At 59.9% G+C, this 15000-nt stretch overlaps 1 non-coding gene across 1 annotated transcript; it reads right to left on the bottom strand.

Annotated features, from left to right (window-relative positions):
• Positions 1–3228: 3228 nt before the first annotated feature.
• LOC131861574 (5S ribosomal RNA) lies at positions 3229–3347 on the bottom strand. The gene has a single exon (XR_009360646.1). It is a non-coding gene; the product is annotated as a 5S ribosomal RNA (ribosomal RNA).
• Between the last annotated feature and the right edge of the window lie 11653 nt (positions 3348–15000).

Raw genomic sequence — 15000 nt, 5'->3', positions numbered from 1 at the left:
TTTTCTGGAAATTAGTGAAGGCAGCGCATCAAAGGTGCGCACCTCGCTGCCCACCACGGTGCGCAACGCCGGTGGGCACCCGGGAGTGCTTCGAAGTGTGCTCCAAGGTGCTGCGTGCACGTTGTCGGAGCCCGGTTTGCCCCGGGTGCGCACCTCGCGTGCACCTTCGTCGGGGTGGGCACCTTGGCTGGGTTTGCCCCGGCTGCGCTCCGAAGCGGGGTTATTGGAGCGCCGCCTCTTTTTTTGTCGGAGCGTTTGGTGGGGTTTCTCGCATTGGCTCTTCCGAGGCCCGGTTGCCACCCTGGCGCGCACGAAGTCGGAAGTAGGGTTAATTGCCCGGGTGCGCACCTTTGCCAGGGTGGGCACCTTACCTGGGCTGCGCACCAGGGCGGGCTCAAGATGGCACGCGCGTTCCGTTTTTTTCACTATCTTTCAAAACGGAAATTTTAAAATCTCCTTTTTTTTTTGCCTTTTCTGGAAATTAGTGAAGGCAGCGCATCAAAGGTGCGCACCTCGCTGCCCACCTTGGTGTGCTCTGAGGTGCGCACCCGGGAGCGCTACGAAGTGTGCTCCAAGGTGCGGCGTGCACGTTGTCGGAGCTCGGTTTGCCCCGGGTGCGCACCTCGCCTGCACCTTGGCCGGGGTGGGCACCTTGGCTGGGTTTGCCCAGGGTGCGCTCCGAAGCGGGGTTACTGGAGCGCCCCCTCTTTTTTTGTCAGAGCGTTTGGTGGGGTTTCTCGCATTGGCTCTTCCCAGGCCCGGTTGTTGGGTGCGCTCCCACCCTGGCGCGCGCGAAGTTGGAAGTTGGGTTAATTGCCCGGGCGCGCACCTTCGCCAGGGTGGGCACCTTGGTGCGCACACCTTGGCTGGGCTGCGCACCAGGGCGGGCTCAAGATGGCACCAGCATTCCCTTTTTCTCACTATCTTTCAAAACGGAAATTTTAAAATCTCGTTTTTTTTTTGCCTTTTATGGAAATTAGTGAAGGCATCGCATCAAAGGTGCGCACCTCGCTGCCCACCTTGGTGTGCTCCGAGGTGCCCACCACGGTGCGCAACGCCGGTGCGAACCCGGGAGCGCCCCGATGTGTGCTCCAAGGTGCGGCGTGCACGAAGTCGGACCCCGGTTTGCCCCGGGTGCGCACCTCGCGTGCACCTTGGTGCGCACACCTTGGCTGGGTTGCGCGGCCTGGTGGGCACCATGGTGCGCACCAAGGAGCGCTCCGAAGTGTGCTCCAAGGTGCGGCGTGCACGAAGTCGGAGCCCGGTTTGCCCCGGGTACGCACCTCGCGTGCACCTTCGCCGGGGTGGGCACCTCGGCTGGGTTGCGCGCCCTGGTGCGCACCAAGGAGCGCTCCGAAGTGTGCTCCAAGGTGCGGCGTGCACGAAGTCGGAGCCCGGTTTGCCCCGGGTGCGCACCTTCGCCGCGGTGCGCACCATGGCGTGCACGAAGTCGGAGCCCGGTTTGCCCCGGGTGCGCACCTCGCGTGCACCTTCGGCGGGGTTGCGCGCCCTGGTGGGCACCATGGTGCGCACCAAGGAGCGCTCCGAAGTGTGCTCCAAGGTGCGGCGTGCACGAAGTCGGAGCCCGGTTTGCCCCGGGTGCGCACCTCGCGTGCACCTTCGGCGGGGTTGCGCGCCCTGGTGGGCACCATGGTGCGCACCAAGGAGCGCTCCGAAGTGTGCTCCAAGGTGCGGCGTGCACGAAGTCGGAGCCCGGTTTGCCCCGGGTGCGCACCTCGCGTGCACCTTCGCCGCGGTGGGCACCATGGCGTGCACGAAGTCGGAGCCCGGTTTGCCTCGGGTGCGCACCTCGCGTGCACCTTCGCCGGGGTGGGCACCTCGGCTGGGTTGCGCGCCCTGGTGCGCACCAAGGAGCGCTCCGAAGTGTGCTCCAAGGTGCGGCGTGCACGAAGTCGGAGCCCGATTTGCCCCGGGTGCGCACCTCGCGTGCACCTTCGCCAGGGTGGGCACCTCGGTGCGCACACCTTCTCAATGTTTTCTTGCCTTTTCTGGAAATTGGTGAAGGCAGCGCATCAAAGGTGCGCACCTCGGTGTGCTCCGAGGTGCGAACCCGAGAGCGCTCCGAGGTGCCCACGAAGTCGAAAGTCGGGTTAATTGCATTGTTTTCCCCGGGTGCGCTCCGAGGTGCGCAACATCGGCGCGCACCAAGGAGGGCTCCGAAGTGTGCTCCAAGGTGCGCACGATGGCGTGCACCTCTGGTGCGCACGATTCGGAGCTCGGTTTGACCGGGGTGCGCACACCTTGGCTGGGTTGCGCACCTTTTGTGCGCTCCAAGGTGCGCACGAAGTCGGAGCTCGGTTTGCCCCGGGTGCGCACCTTCGCCAGGGTGCGCACCTTGATGCGCACGCCTTGGCTGGGCTGCGCACCTTGGTGGGCGCCATGGTGGGCGCCATGGTGCGCACCTTTCGTGCGCTCCAAGGTGCGCACGAAGTCGGAGCTCGGTTTGCCCCGGGTGCGCACCTTGGTGGGCGCCATGGTGCACTCCGAGGTGCCCAAGATTGGTGCGCACCAAGGAGCGCTCCGAAGTGCGCTCCAAGGTGCGCGCGAAGTCGAAAGTTGGGTTAATTGTCCGGTTTGCCTCGGGTGCGCACCTTGCGTGCACCTTCGCCAGGGTGGGCGCCTTGGTGCGCACACCTTGGCTGGGCTGCGCACCCGGGCGCGCACACCTTGGCACCCGCGTTTCCTTCATTTTAAATTTTTTTTTTTTACAATCTCTCAAGTGGGAAATTCTATAATCTCAACTTTTTTTGCCTTTTCAGGAAACTTTTGAATGGAGCGCATCATTGGTGCGCTCCGAAGTGTGCTCCAAAGCTCTCTCCAGCTGCGTGCACCTGCCCCGGCCGCGCACCCGGCCCCGCCCAGCTTCGCTCACCTGTCCCGGGCGTCTGGTGCGGAACCTTAGAGTAAGAAACATCACCGTGCACCTTGGCCAACGTGCGCGACTCGACCGAGCGCGCACTGGCCGAGGTGCACACCGATTTCACCTGGGTGCGCGCGCAGCACCTCGGGCGCACCGGGGTGCGCGCACAACGCCCGGGTTGCACCGTGGCCTGTGTGCTCGGGGCGCCTCGGGTGCGCGCTCGGTGTCGCCCCCGCGCGCGCAGTAGTGCGGGCAGCGCACCCCGGCCCGGCCCGGCCCCGACGAGAACGCAAACGGGCAAAAGGTTTATTCAAATAGCATTGCGACGCCCGGCGAAAAACTAAAAAAGGGTGCAACACCGGGACTTCCCGGGAGGTCACCCATCCTAGTACTACTCCGGCCCAAGCGCGCTTAACTGCGGAGTTCTGATGGGATCCGGTGCACTAACGCTGGTATGATCGCACCCGTTATGAGCTTGTCGTAGTGTGTACTTAGCAAACCGCGACCCACGTGCGAATCCACCCCGGCCACCCACCCCCGTCGAGGTGCACACCCTCCCTCGCGAAGTGCGCCCCGTTCGCCAAGTGTGAGCCCTGCCCGGGTGCGCGCACCTTGCTAGGGCGTCGGGTGTGCACCCGGCCCGGCCTACGTGCGTGCACCTGGAGGGGGCGTCGTGTGCGTGCAGTGTCCCGTCTGCAACGCGGTGCCCACACACCACCTCGGGCGCAACGACCTGCGCTCACATGTGGGCCGAGTGCACCTTGGTGCATGTTCGGGGCGCCTCGGGTGCACGCTCGATCTTGCCCCGGTGCACCAAGGCGCTCGGTTTGCCCCGGGTGCGCACTTGGTGCAAGGTGGGCACCCAAAATAGGGATCAAGCACCAAAACACAAGTTTCGGGATGCAAAATGGGACCCAAGGACCACAAATGCGTTCCAAGACCCATGATGGGTCCACGAGAACAAAAATGTGTTCCGAGACTTAATAAACAAATATTGGGTTTTAGGAGAAGAAACATGCTCTGATGCCCAAAACGAGAATCGACCCCGAAAAGGCCACAGGCCAAAAGTGGGATGCGAGACAAAAAAAAATGGGACCCGAGGACCAAAATTGGGTTCCCAGGTCGAAGACAGGGCAACCGGACAAGAAACGACCTCTAAGGCTCGAAATGAGTCCCGACGACTAAAACTTGACAAGAAGCACCCATCAGGCACCCAACTCGACACCCATGGGATGCCGACCCACCCGGGCTTCCACCTAGCACACCTTGGCACCCACCCACCCTCGCACCCAACCTCGCACCCAACTTAGCACCTTTGAACCCACATTGGCACTCACCCTGACCCTGGCACCTTGGAACCCACATTGGCACTCACCTTGACCCTGGCACCCACCTTTGCACTCACCTTGGGACCCACCCTGGCTCCCACCTCGGCACCCACCCAGACACCCACCTTGGTTCCTTGGCACCCACCTTGGATCCTTGGCACCCACCCCGACACCCACCTTGGCACGCAACTTGGCTACTTGCCACCCACCTTGGCTCCTTGACGCCCACCCCGACAACCACCCCGTGACCTACCCTGGCTAGGGTTGGTGCACACCCACCCTGGTGCCCACCTTGGCACCCACCCTATGACCCACCTTGGCACGCACCTTAGTACCCACCCCGTTACCCACCCTAGGACCCACCCCGTGACCCACCTTGGCCAGGGTGGGTGCACCCACCCTGGTGCCCACCTTGGCACCCACCCATCCTAGCACCCAGCCTGTGACCGGGCTTGGAACCCAACCTTGCACCCGCACCCGTCTTGGCCAGTGTGGGTGCGCACCCATCCTGGCACCCACGTTGTGACACACCCTTTAACCCACGCACCCTAGCACCCACGTTGGCACCCACCTTGGAACCCAACCTAGCAACTTGGCACCCACCCCGTGACCCACCTTGGCATCCACCATAGCAGTCGCCGACTTGGCACCCACCTCGGCACCCACCTTGACACTTGTGGACCCACCTTGCCACTCACCCTAGCATCGACCCATCCTAGCACCCACCCTGGCACCTTTGCACCCTAGCACTCACCCATCCTAGCACCTAACCTGTGACCCACCTTGACACTCACCCTCGCACCCACCTTGGAACCCAACCTAGCACCCACCCACCCTGACACCAACCCTAGCACCTACCCACCCTTGCACCCACCCTGTGACCCATCTTGGCACCCACCCATCCTACCACTCAACCTATCACCCACCTTCTCACCCACCTTGGCATCCACCTTAGCACCCACCCACACTGGCACCTTGGCACCCACCTCGGGCAAGGTGGGTGCACACCCACCCTGGCACCCAATTTAGAACCCACCGAGCATGTTACCCACCTTGGCACCCACATTGCAGCCCACCCTAGTACCCACCCTATGACCCACATTGGCATCCACACCCTAGCACCCAGGCACCTCGACACCCGCCTTGACACCCACCCTAGCACTGAACCTGTGACCCACCTTGGAACTCACCCTAGAACCCACCCACCCTGTGAACCACCTTGGCATCCACCTTAGCACCCACCCACCTTGGCACCCACTCTAGCACTCACCCATCCTAACACCCAACTTGTTACCCACCTTGGCACCCGCCCTCGCGTCCACCTTGAAACCCACCCTAGCACCCACCCACGCAGGAGCCCACCTTGGCACCCAACCTAACACCCACGCATCCTGGCACCCAACTTGTGACCCACCTTGGAACCCACCCTAGTACCCACCTTTGAACCCACTATATCACCAACCCACCTTGGCACCCACCCTATGACCCTCTTTGGAATCCACCCTAGCACGCACCCACCCTGGCACCCACCATGGAGCGCACCCTAGCACCCACCCACCTCGGCACGCACCTCAACACCCACCTTGGTGTGCGCACTGCGCCAACCTCTCAAAGACCCTATGTGGTGCGCTCCAAAGTGTACACCTTTGGTGCGCTCCAAGGTGCGCACCTTTGGTGCACACCGAGGTGCACACCAAAGTGTGCACCGAGGTGAGCACCAAAGTGCACTCCAGGGTGCACACCAAGGCGTGCACCTTTGGTGCGGTCAATGCAAACGAATTCGGAAGTTGGGGTCGATGTCCTAATCGCTGCTGCAGACTACACGTATGAGAATCGGACAAATAGCTTTATATAGGGGAGGTGTTGCGTTTGATGGGTCGACTCCCCTGGTTGTGTGCACTGCACCAACTTCAAAGACCCTGTCTTGTTTAAGAAGTCAAAAGTTGGGGTGGATGTCCTAATCATTGCTGCAGTCTACGCATGTATGAGAATCAGACAAATAGCTTATATAGGGGAGGTGTTGCATTCGGTGGGTTGACTCCCCTGGTTGTGCGCACTGCGCCAACCTCAAAGACCCCGCATAGCAGAAGAAGTCGGAAGTCGGATTTTGGTGAGCACCAAGGCGTGCACCTTTGGTGCGGTCAACGCAGACGAATTCAGAAGTTGGGGTGGATGTCCTAATCGTTGTTGCAGGCTACACATGTATGAGAATCAGACAAATAGCTTATATAGGGGAGGTGTTGGGTTTGATGGGTCAACTCCCTTGGTTGTGCGCATTACGCCAACCTCAAAGACCTTGTTTTCGTTAAGAAGTCAAAAGTTGGGGTCAATGTCCTAATGGCTCCTGCAGGCTACACATGTATGAGAATCGGACAAATAGCTTATATAGGGGAGGTGTTGGGTTTGATGGGTCGACTCCCCTGGTTGTGCGCATTACGTCAACCTCAAAGACCTTGTTTTCGTTAAGAAGTCAAAAGTTGGGGTCGATGTCCTAATTGCTCCTGTAGACTACACATGTATGAGAATCAGACAAATAGCTTATATAGGGGAGGTGTTGGGTTTGATGGGTTGACTCCCCTAGTTGTTCGCATTACACCAACCTCAAAGACCTTGTTTTCGTTTAGAAGCCGAAAGTTGGGGTCGATGTCCTAATTGCTCCTGCAGGCTACGCATGTATGAGAATCAGACAAATAGCTTATATAGGGGAGGTGTTGGGTTTGATGGGTCGACTCCCCTGGCATTGCGCCAACCTCAAAGACCCTGCATTGCGGATGAAGTCGAAAGTCAGAGTTTGGTGTGCTACAAGGTGTGGTCGAAGGTGCTCACCTAGGTGTGCACCTTTGGAGCGCAGGAAAAGTGCCCTCCAAAAGTGCGCACCTTTGGAGTGCACAAAAGTGCCCTCCAAAAGTGCGCACCTTTGGAGCGCACAAAAGTGCCCTCCAAAAAGTGCCCTCCAAAAGTGCGCACCTTTGGAGTGCAGAAAAGTGCCCTCCAAAAAGTGCCCTCCAAAAGTGCGCACCTTTGGAGCGCAGAAAAGTGCCCTCCAAAAAGTGCCCTCCAAAAGTGCGCACCTTTGGAGCGCAGAAAAGTGCCCTCCAAAAAGTGCCCTCCAAAAGTGCGCACCTTTGGAGCGCAGAAAAGTGCCCTCCAAAAAGTGCCCTCCAAAAGTGCGCACCTTTGGAGCGCAGAAAAGTGCCCTCCAAAAAGTGCCCTCCAAAAGTGCGCACCTTTGGAGCGCAGAAAAGTGCCCTCCAAAAAGTGCCCTCCAAAAGTGCGCACCTTTGGAGCGCAGAAAAGTGCCCTCCAAAAAGTGCCCTCCAAAAGTGCGCACCTTTGGAGCGCAGAAAAGTGCCCTCCAAAAAGTGCCCTCCAAAAGTGCGCACCTTTGGAGCGCAGAAAAGTGCCCTCCAAAAAGTGCCCTCCAAAAGTGCGCACCTTTGGAGCGCAGAAAAGTGCCCTCCAAAAGTGCGCACCTTTGGAGCGCACAAAAGTGCCCTCCAAAAGTGCGCACTTTTGGTGCGCACCAAGGCGCTGGTTCGGTCGTTGCAGGCGAGTTCGGAAGTTGGGGTCGATGTCCTGAGCGGAGGTGCAAACTACACAGGTGTCGGAATCGGACAAATAGCTTATATAGGGGAGGTGTATGCTTCGATGGGTCGACTCCCCAGGTTGAGCGCACCGCGCCAACCTCAAAGACCCTACGGTATGGATGAAGTCGGAAGTTGGGTCCGATGACCGATTCGATTAGTAGGTATGCTCATGAGGTCGGAATTTGGGTCCGATGACCTGCCATGTGCAGGAAGGCGAATGTTGGCACTGTGCGTTGCAAGGTGCACACCAAGGCGCTGGTGCGGTCTTTTTAGTCGAGTTCGGAAGTTGGGGTCGATGTCCTGATCGGAGTTGCAAGCTACACAGGTGTGGGAATCGGACAAATAGCTTATATAGGGGAGGTGTATGCTTCGTTGGGTCGACTCCCCGGGTTGAGCGCACCGCGCCAACCTCAAAGACCCTACGGTATGGATGAAGTCGGAAGTTGGGTCCGATGACCGATTCGATATGTAGGCATACTCGCGAGGTCGGAATTTGGGTCCGATGACCTGCCACGTGCAGGAAGGCGAATGTTGGCACTGTGCGTTGCAAGGTGCGCACCAAGGCGCTGGTTCGGTCGTTGGAGGCGAGTTCGGAAGTTGGGGTCGATGTCTTGATCGGAGGTGCAAACTACACAGGTGTGGGAATCGGACAAATAGCTTATATAGGGGAGGTGTATGCTTCGTTGGGTCGACTCCCCGGGTTGAGCGCACCGCGCCAACCTCAAAGACCCTACGGTATGGATGAAATCGGAAGTTGGGTCCGATGACCGATTCGATATGTAGGCATACTCGCGAGGTCGGAATTTGGGTCCGATGACCTGCCATGTGCAGGAAGGCGAATGTTGGGACTGTGCGTCGCAAGGTGCGCACCAAGGCGCTGGTGCCGTCGTTGCAGTCGAGTTCGGAAGTTGGGGTCGATGTCCTGGTCAGAGGTGCAAACTACACAGGTGTGGGAATCGGACAAATAGCTTATATAGGGGAGGTGTATGCTTCGATGGGTCGACTCCCTGGGTTGAGCGCACCGCGCCAACCTCAAAGACCCTACAGTATGGATGAAGTCGGAAGTTGGGTCCGATGACCGATTCGATACGTAGGCATATTGGCGAGGTCTGAATTTGTGTCCGATGACCTGCCATGCGCAGGAAGGCGGAATTTGGGTCCGATGACCGAGTTGATGGCGTGCCATGCGCAGAAAGGCGGAATTTGGGTCCGATGACCGAGTTGATGTTGATGGCCCGCCATGCACAGGAAGGCGGAATTTGGGTCCGATGACCGATTTGAAGGCGTGCCATACGCAAAAAGGCGGAGTTTGGGTCCGATGACCGAGTTGATATTGATGGCCCGCCATGCGCAGGAAGGCGGAATTTGGGTCCGATGACCTGACATACGCATGGAGTCCGACTCGGGGGCCGATGTTCGATTCGATGACTTGCATTGTGGGTAAAGTCGGAAGTTGTGGTCTTTGACCCGATTCGATGACCAGACTTCGGCTGCTTGAGAATCGGACAAATAACTTATATAGGGGAGGTAGTGTTCTCGAGCATCCTCCCCCCGTGCCCGTTTATGTCGATTGATGCTGGTGCTCGACTGGTTGGAGCGCTCGGATGCAAAAATCTTGCACCAGGATTTATCGATTGTGATGGACACGGCAAGTCTCCTGATTGCTATGCAGGAGCTCATCGTGAATCTCTATGCGGCCTTGGTATGGACTCGACCTGCGGAATGGTTCGGCAATGGTAGTCGCTCCAACACGTCCTTGCAATGGCCACAGAGGTGATTCGACTAGAGCTCCAGTCTAGCTTTTGGGTTGCTTGGCGGACTGGTATAGCCGCGATCGAGTTCCGGCCATGAACGTTTTAGATAGCTCTTGGGCTTTCTGGGACGGAAGTCGGAAGTTTGGGTTGTTGTCCGATTTGATGACCATTCTTCGGATGTGTGAGAATCGGACAAATAACTTATATAGGGGACTGTGTTGTCTCACGCAGCCCCCTCCGTGCCCCTCTATCTCGACCGATGTTGGTGCTTGAAAGGGTTGGGATCGCTCGGATTTATAAACGTGCACCACCATTTGTCGAGTGTGAGGGACGCGGCAGGTCTCCTAAATGCTATGCGGGCGCTCTCTGAGAATCTCTATCCGGCCTCGACACAGACTAGTCTTGCTGAATGGTTTGGCACTGGTAGTCGATCCAACACGTCGTTGTTGTGGCCGCCTAGGCGATTCGATTCGAGCCCCCGTCTAGCTTTTGGGTTGCTTGGCGGATTTTGCCCTATCCGCAAGTGAGCTCGGTCCCTAAACGTTCGAGAAACCCGATTGCTATGCGCCGACTCTCTTTCTTGCGAGCCTCCATCTAGCTTTTGGGTCTCTACGGAACGGAAGTCGGAATCTGGGACCGTTGTTTGATTCGACGAGGCAGACTACGGTTGTGCGAGAATCGGACAAATAACTTATATAGGGGAGGTGTTGACTGGAGCATTCTCCCCCGTGCCCCTCTAACTCGACCAATGCTGGCGCTCGAACGGTGGTAGCGCTCGGATTTTCATTGAGCGCCAGCATTGGTCGATTTAGAGGGGCATGCGAGATTCCCGAATGCTATGCGAGGGCTCTAACGGAAATGTCTATTGGTTTCGGTATGGATGCAATTGCGAGTGGTTCGGCAAAGGTAGTCGTTCCGATGCGTCCATGTCGTGGCCAAATCGATAATTCGATTTGAGCCCTCGTATAGCATTTGGGTCTCTCGATGTGATTCCGCATTCCAGTCCCTTTGGGCACTGCTTGAGCCACATCCCAGGGGGTTCCCTTCCCAATAATCTGCCTCGCAACCCGATTGCTATGCGGTGAGGCTCCTCGGCCGCCTCGGAACTATCTGTGTATCAGACGCATCGCGGGATAAGGGGTTGGCAACGGTAGTCGCCCCAAGCGCGTCCGATGCTTGGACCATTCCGAGGCGGCCCTGAAGCCTCTTCCGTCTAGCCGTTGGGTCCTTCTCGCCGCATCCCTCGCCTCGCACCCCGATTGCTATGCGGTGAGGCTCCTCGGCCGCCTCGGAACTATCTGTGTATCGGACGCGTCGCGGGATAAGGGGTTGTCACTGGTAGTCGCCCCAAGCGCGTCCGATGCTTGGACCATTCCGAGGCGGCCCTGAAGCCTCTTTCGTCTAGCCGTTGGGTCCTTCTCGCCGCATCCCTCGCCTCGCACCCCGATTGCTATGCGGTGAGGCTCCTCGGCCGCCTCGGAACTATCTGTGTATCGGACGCGTCGCGGGATAAGGGGTTGTCATTGGTAGTCGCCCCAAGCGCGTCCGATGCTTGGACCATTCCGAGGCGGCCCTGAAGCCTCTTCCGTCTAGCCGTTGGGTCCTTCTCGCCGCATCCCTCGCCTCGCACCCCGATTGCTATGCGGTGAGGCTCCTCGGCCGCCTCGGAACTATCTGTGTATCGGACGCGTCGCGGGATAAGGGGTTGTCACTGGTAGTCGCCCCAAGCGCGTCCGATGCTTGGACCATTCCGAGGCGGACCCGAAGCCTCTTCCGTCTAGCCGTTGGGTCCTTCTCGCCGCATCCCTCGCCTCGCACCCCGATTGCTATGCGGTGAGGCTCCTCGGCCGCCTCGGAACTATCTGTGTATCGGACGCGTCGCGGGATAAGGGGTTGTCACTGGTAGTCGCCCCAAGCGCGTTCGATGCTTGGACCATTCCGAGGCGGCCCTGAAGCCTCTTCCGTCTAGCCGTTGGGTCCTTCTCGCCGCATCCCTCGCCTCGCACCCCGATTGCTATGCGGTGAGGCTCCTCGGCCGCCTTGGAACTATTTGTGTATCGGACGCGTCGCGGGATAAGGGGTTGTCACTGGTAGTCGCCCCAAGCGCGTCCGATGCTTGGACCATTCCGAGGCGGACCCGAAGCCTCTTCCGTCTAGCCGTTGGGTCCTTCTCGCCGCATCCTTCGCCTCGCACCCCGATTGCTATGCGGTGAGGCTCCTCGGCCGCCTCGGAACTATCTGTGTATCGGACGCGTCGCGGGATAAGGGGTTGTCACTGGTAGTCGCCCCAAGCACGTCCGATGCTTGGACCATTCCGAGGTGGCCCCGAAGCCTCTTCCGTCTAGCCGTTGGGTCCTTCTCGCCGCATCCCTCGCCTCGCACCCCGATTGCTATGCGGTGAGGCTCCTCGGCCGCCTTGGAACTATCTGTGTATCGGACGCGTCGCGGGATAAGGGGTTGTCACTGGTAGTCGCCCCAAGCGCGTCCGATGCTTGGACCATTCCGAGGCGGACCCGAAGCCTCTTCCGTCTAGCCGTTGGGTCCTTCTCGCCGCATCCCTCGCCTCGCACCCCGATTGCTATGCGGTGAGGCTCCTCAGCCGCCTTGGAACTATCTGTGTATCGGACGCGTCGCGGGATAAGGGGTTGTCACTGGTAGTCTCCCCAAGCGCGTCCGATGCTTGGACCATTCCGAGGCGGACCCGAAGCCTCTTCCGTCTAGCCGTTGGGTCCTTCTCGCCGCATCCCTCGCCTCGCACCCCGATTGCTATGCGGTGAGGCTCCTCGGCCGCCTCGGAACTATCTGTGTATCGGACGCGTCGCGGGATAAGGGGTTGTCACTGGTAGTCGCCCCAAGCGCGTCCGATGCTTGGACCATTCCGAGGCGGACCCGAAGCCTCTTCCGTCTAGCCGTTGGGTCCTTCTCGCCGCATCCCTCGCCTCGCACCCCGATTGCTATGCGGTGAGGCTCCTCGGCCGCCTTGGAACTATCTGTGTATCGGACGCGTCGCGGGATAAGGGGTTGTCACTGGTAGTCGCCCCAAGCGCGTCCGATGCTTGGACCATTCCGAGGCGGCCCCGAAGCCTCTTCCGTCTAGCCGTTGGGTCCTTCTCGCCGCATCCTTCGCCTCGCACCCCGATTGCTATGCGGTGAGGCTCCTCGGCCGCCTTGGAACTATCTGTGTATCGGACGCGTCGCGGGATAAGGGGTTGTCACTGGTAGTCGCCCCAAGCGCGTCCGATGCTTGGACCATTCCGAGGCGGCCCCGAAGCCTCTTCCGTGTAGCCGTTGGGTCCTTCTCGCCGCATCCCTCGCCTCGCACCCCGATTGCTATGCGGTGAGGCTCCTCGGCCGCCTTGGAACTATCTGTGTATCGGACGCGTCGCGGGATAAGGGGTTGTCACTGGTAGTCGCCCCAAGCGCGTCCGATGCTTGGACCATTCCGAGGCGGACCTGAAGCCTCTTCCCTCTAGCCGTTGGGGCTTTCTCGCCGCATCCCTCGCCTCGCACCCTGATTGCTATGCTGTGAGGCTCCTCGGCCGCCTTGGAACTATCTGTGTATCGGACGCATCGCGGGATAAGGGGTTGGCAGTGGTAGTCGCCCCAAGCGCATCCGATGCTTGGACCATTCCGAGGCGGCCCTGCAGCCTCTTCCGTCTAGCCGTTGGGGCCATCTCGCCGCATCCCCCACCTCGCACCACGATTGCTATGCGGTGAGGCTCCTTGGCCGCCTCGGAACTATCTGTGTATCGGACGCATCGCGGGATAAGGGGTTGTCACTGGTAGTCGCCCCAAGCGCGTCCGATGCTTGGACTATTCCGAGGCGGCCCTGCAGCCTCTTCCGTCTAGCCGTTGGGGCCATCTCGCCGCATCCCCCACCTCCTCGGCCGCCTCGGAACTATCTGTGTATCGGACGCATCGCGGGATAAGGGGTTGGCAGTGGTAGTCGCCCCAAGCGCGTCCGATGCTTGGACTATTCCGAGGCAGCCCTGCAGCCTCTTCCGTCTAGCCTTTGGGGCCATCTCGCCGCATCCCTCGCCTCGCACCCCGATTGCTATGCGGTGAGGCTCCTCGGCCGCCTGGGAACTATCTTCGTATCGGACGCATCGCGGGATAAGGGGTTGTCACTGGTAGTCGCCCCAAGCGCGTCCGATGCTTGGACTATTTCGAGGCGGCCCTGTGGCCTCTTCCGTCTAGCCGTTGGGGCCATCTCGCCGCATCCCCCACCTCGCACCCCGATTGCTATGCGGTGAGGCTCTTCGGCCGCCTTGGAACTATCTTCGTATCGGACGCATCGCGGGATAAGGGGTTGTCACTGGTAGTCGCCCCAAGCGCGTCCGATGCTTGGACTATTCCGAGGCGGCCCTGCAGCCTCTTCCGTCTAGCCGTTGGGGCCATCTCGCTGCATCCCCCACCTCGCACCCCGATTGCTATGCGGTGAGGCTCCTCGGCCGCCTTGGAACTATCTTCGTATCGGACGCATCGCGGGATAAGGGGTTGTCACTGGTAGTCGCCCCAAGCGCGTCCGATGCTTGGACTATTCCGACGCGGCCCTGTGGCCTCTTCCGTCTAGCCGTTGGGGCCATCTCGCCGCATCCCCCACCTCGCACCCCGATTGCTATGCGGTGAGGCTCCTCGGCCGCCTTGGAACCATCTTCGTATCGGACGCATCGCGGGATAGGGGGTGGTCACTGGTAGTCGCCCCAAGCGTGTCCGATGCTTGGACCATTCCTAGGCGGCCCTGAAGCCTCTTCCGTCTAGCCGTTGGGGCCTTCCCGCCCCATCCCTCGCCTCGCACCCCCGATTGCTATGCGGTGAGGCTCCTCGGCCGCCTTGGAACCATCTGTGTATCGGACGCATCGCGGGATAAGGGGTTGGCACTGGCAGTCGCCCCAAGCGCGTCCGATGCTTGGACCATTCCGAGGTGGCCCTGAAGCCTCTTCCGTCTAGCCGTTGGGGCCTTCCCGCCCCATCCCTCGCCTCGCACCCCGATTGATATGCGGTGAGGCTCCTCGGCCGCCTTGGAACTATCTGTGTATCGGACGCATCGCGGGATAAGGGGTTGGCACTGGTAGTCGTCCCAATCGCATCCGATGCTTGGACCATTCCGAGGCGGCCCTGCAGCCTCTTCCGTTTAGCCGTCGGGGCCTTCCCGCCGCATCCCTCGCCTCGCATCCCGATTCCTATGCGGTGAGTCTTCTCGGCCGCCGCGGAACTATACCTGTTATTGCTACTGCATCCTTCGGCTGGTAACCTCCTCTGCCGCCTTGGAACGTTCTCTTTGTCGGACGCGTCGCGGGATAAGGGGTTGGCACTGGTAGTCGCCCCAAGCGCGCCCGATGCATAGACCGCTCCGAGTCGACCTTGCTTTCAGCCTCTCACATGCATAGACCTCTCTGAGTCGACCCTGCAGCCTCTCACGTTTAGCCTTTGGAATCTCGCCTCACAAC

This window comes from Cryptomeria japonica, unplaced genomic scaffold (genome assembly GCF_030272615.1).
Source record: "Cryptomeria japonica unplaced genomic scaffold, Sugi_1.0 HiC_scaffold_26, whole genome shotgun sequence".
NCBI lineage: Eukaryota > Viridiplantae > Streptophyta > Pinopsida > Cupressales > Cupressaceae > Cryptomeria > Cryptomeria japonica.
This window is presented reverse-complemented; position numbering and strand designations above follow the sequence as displayed.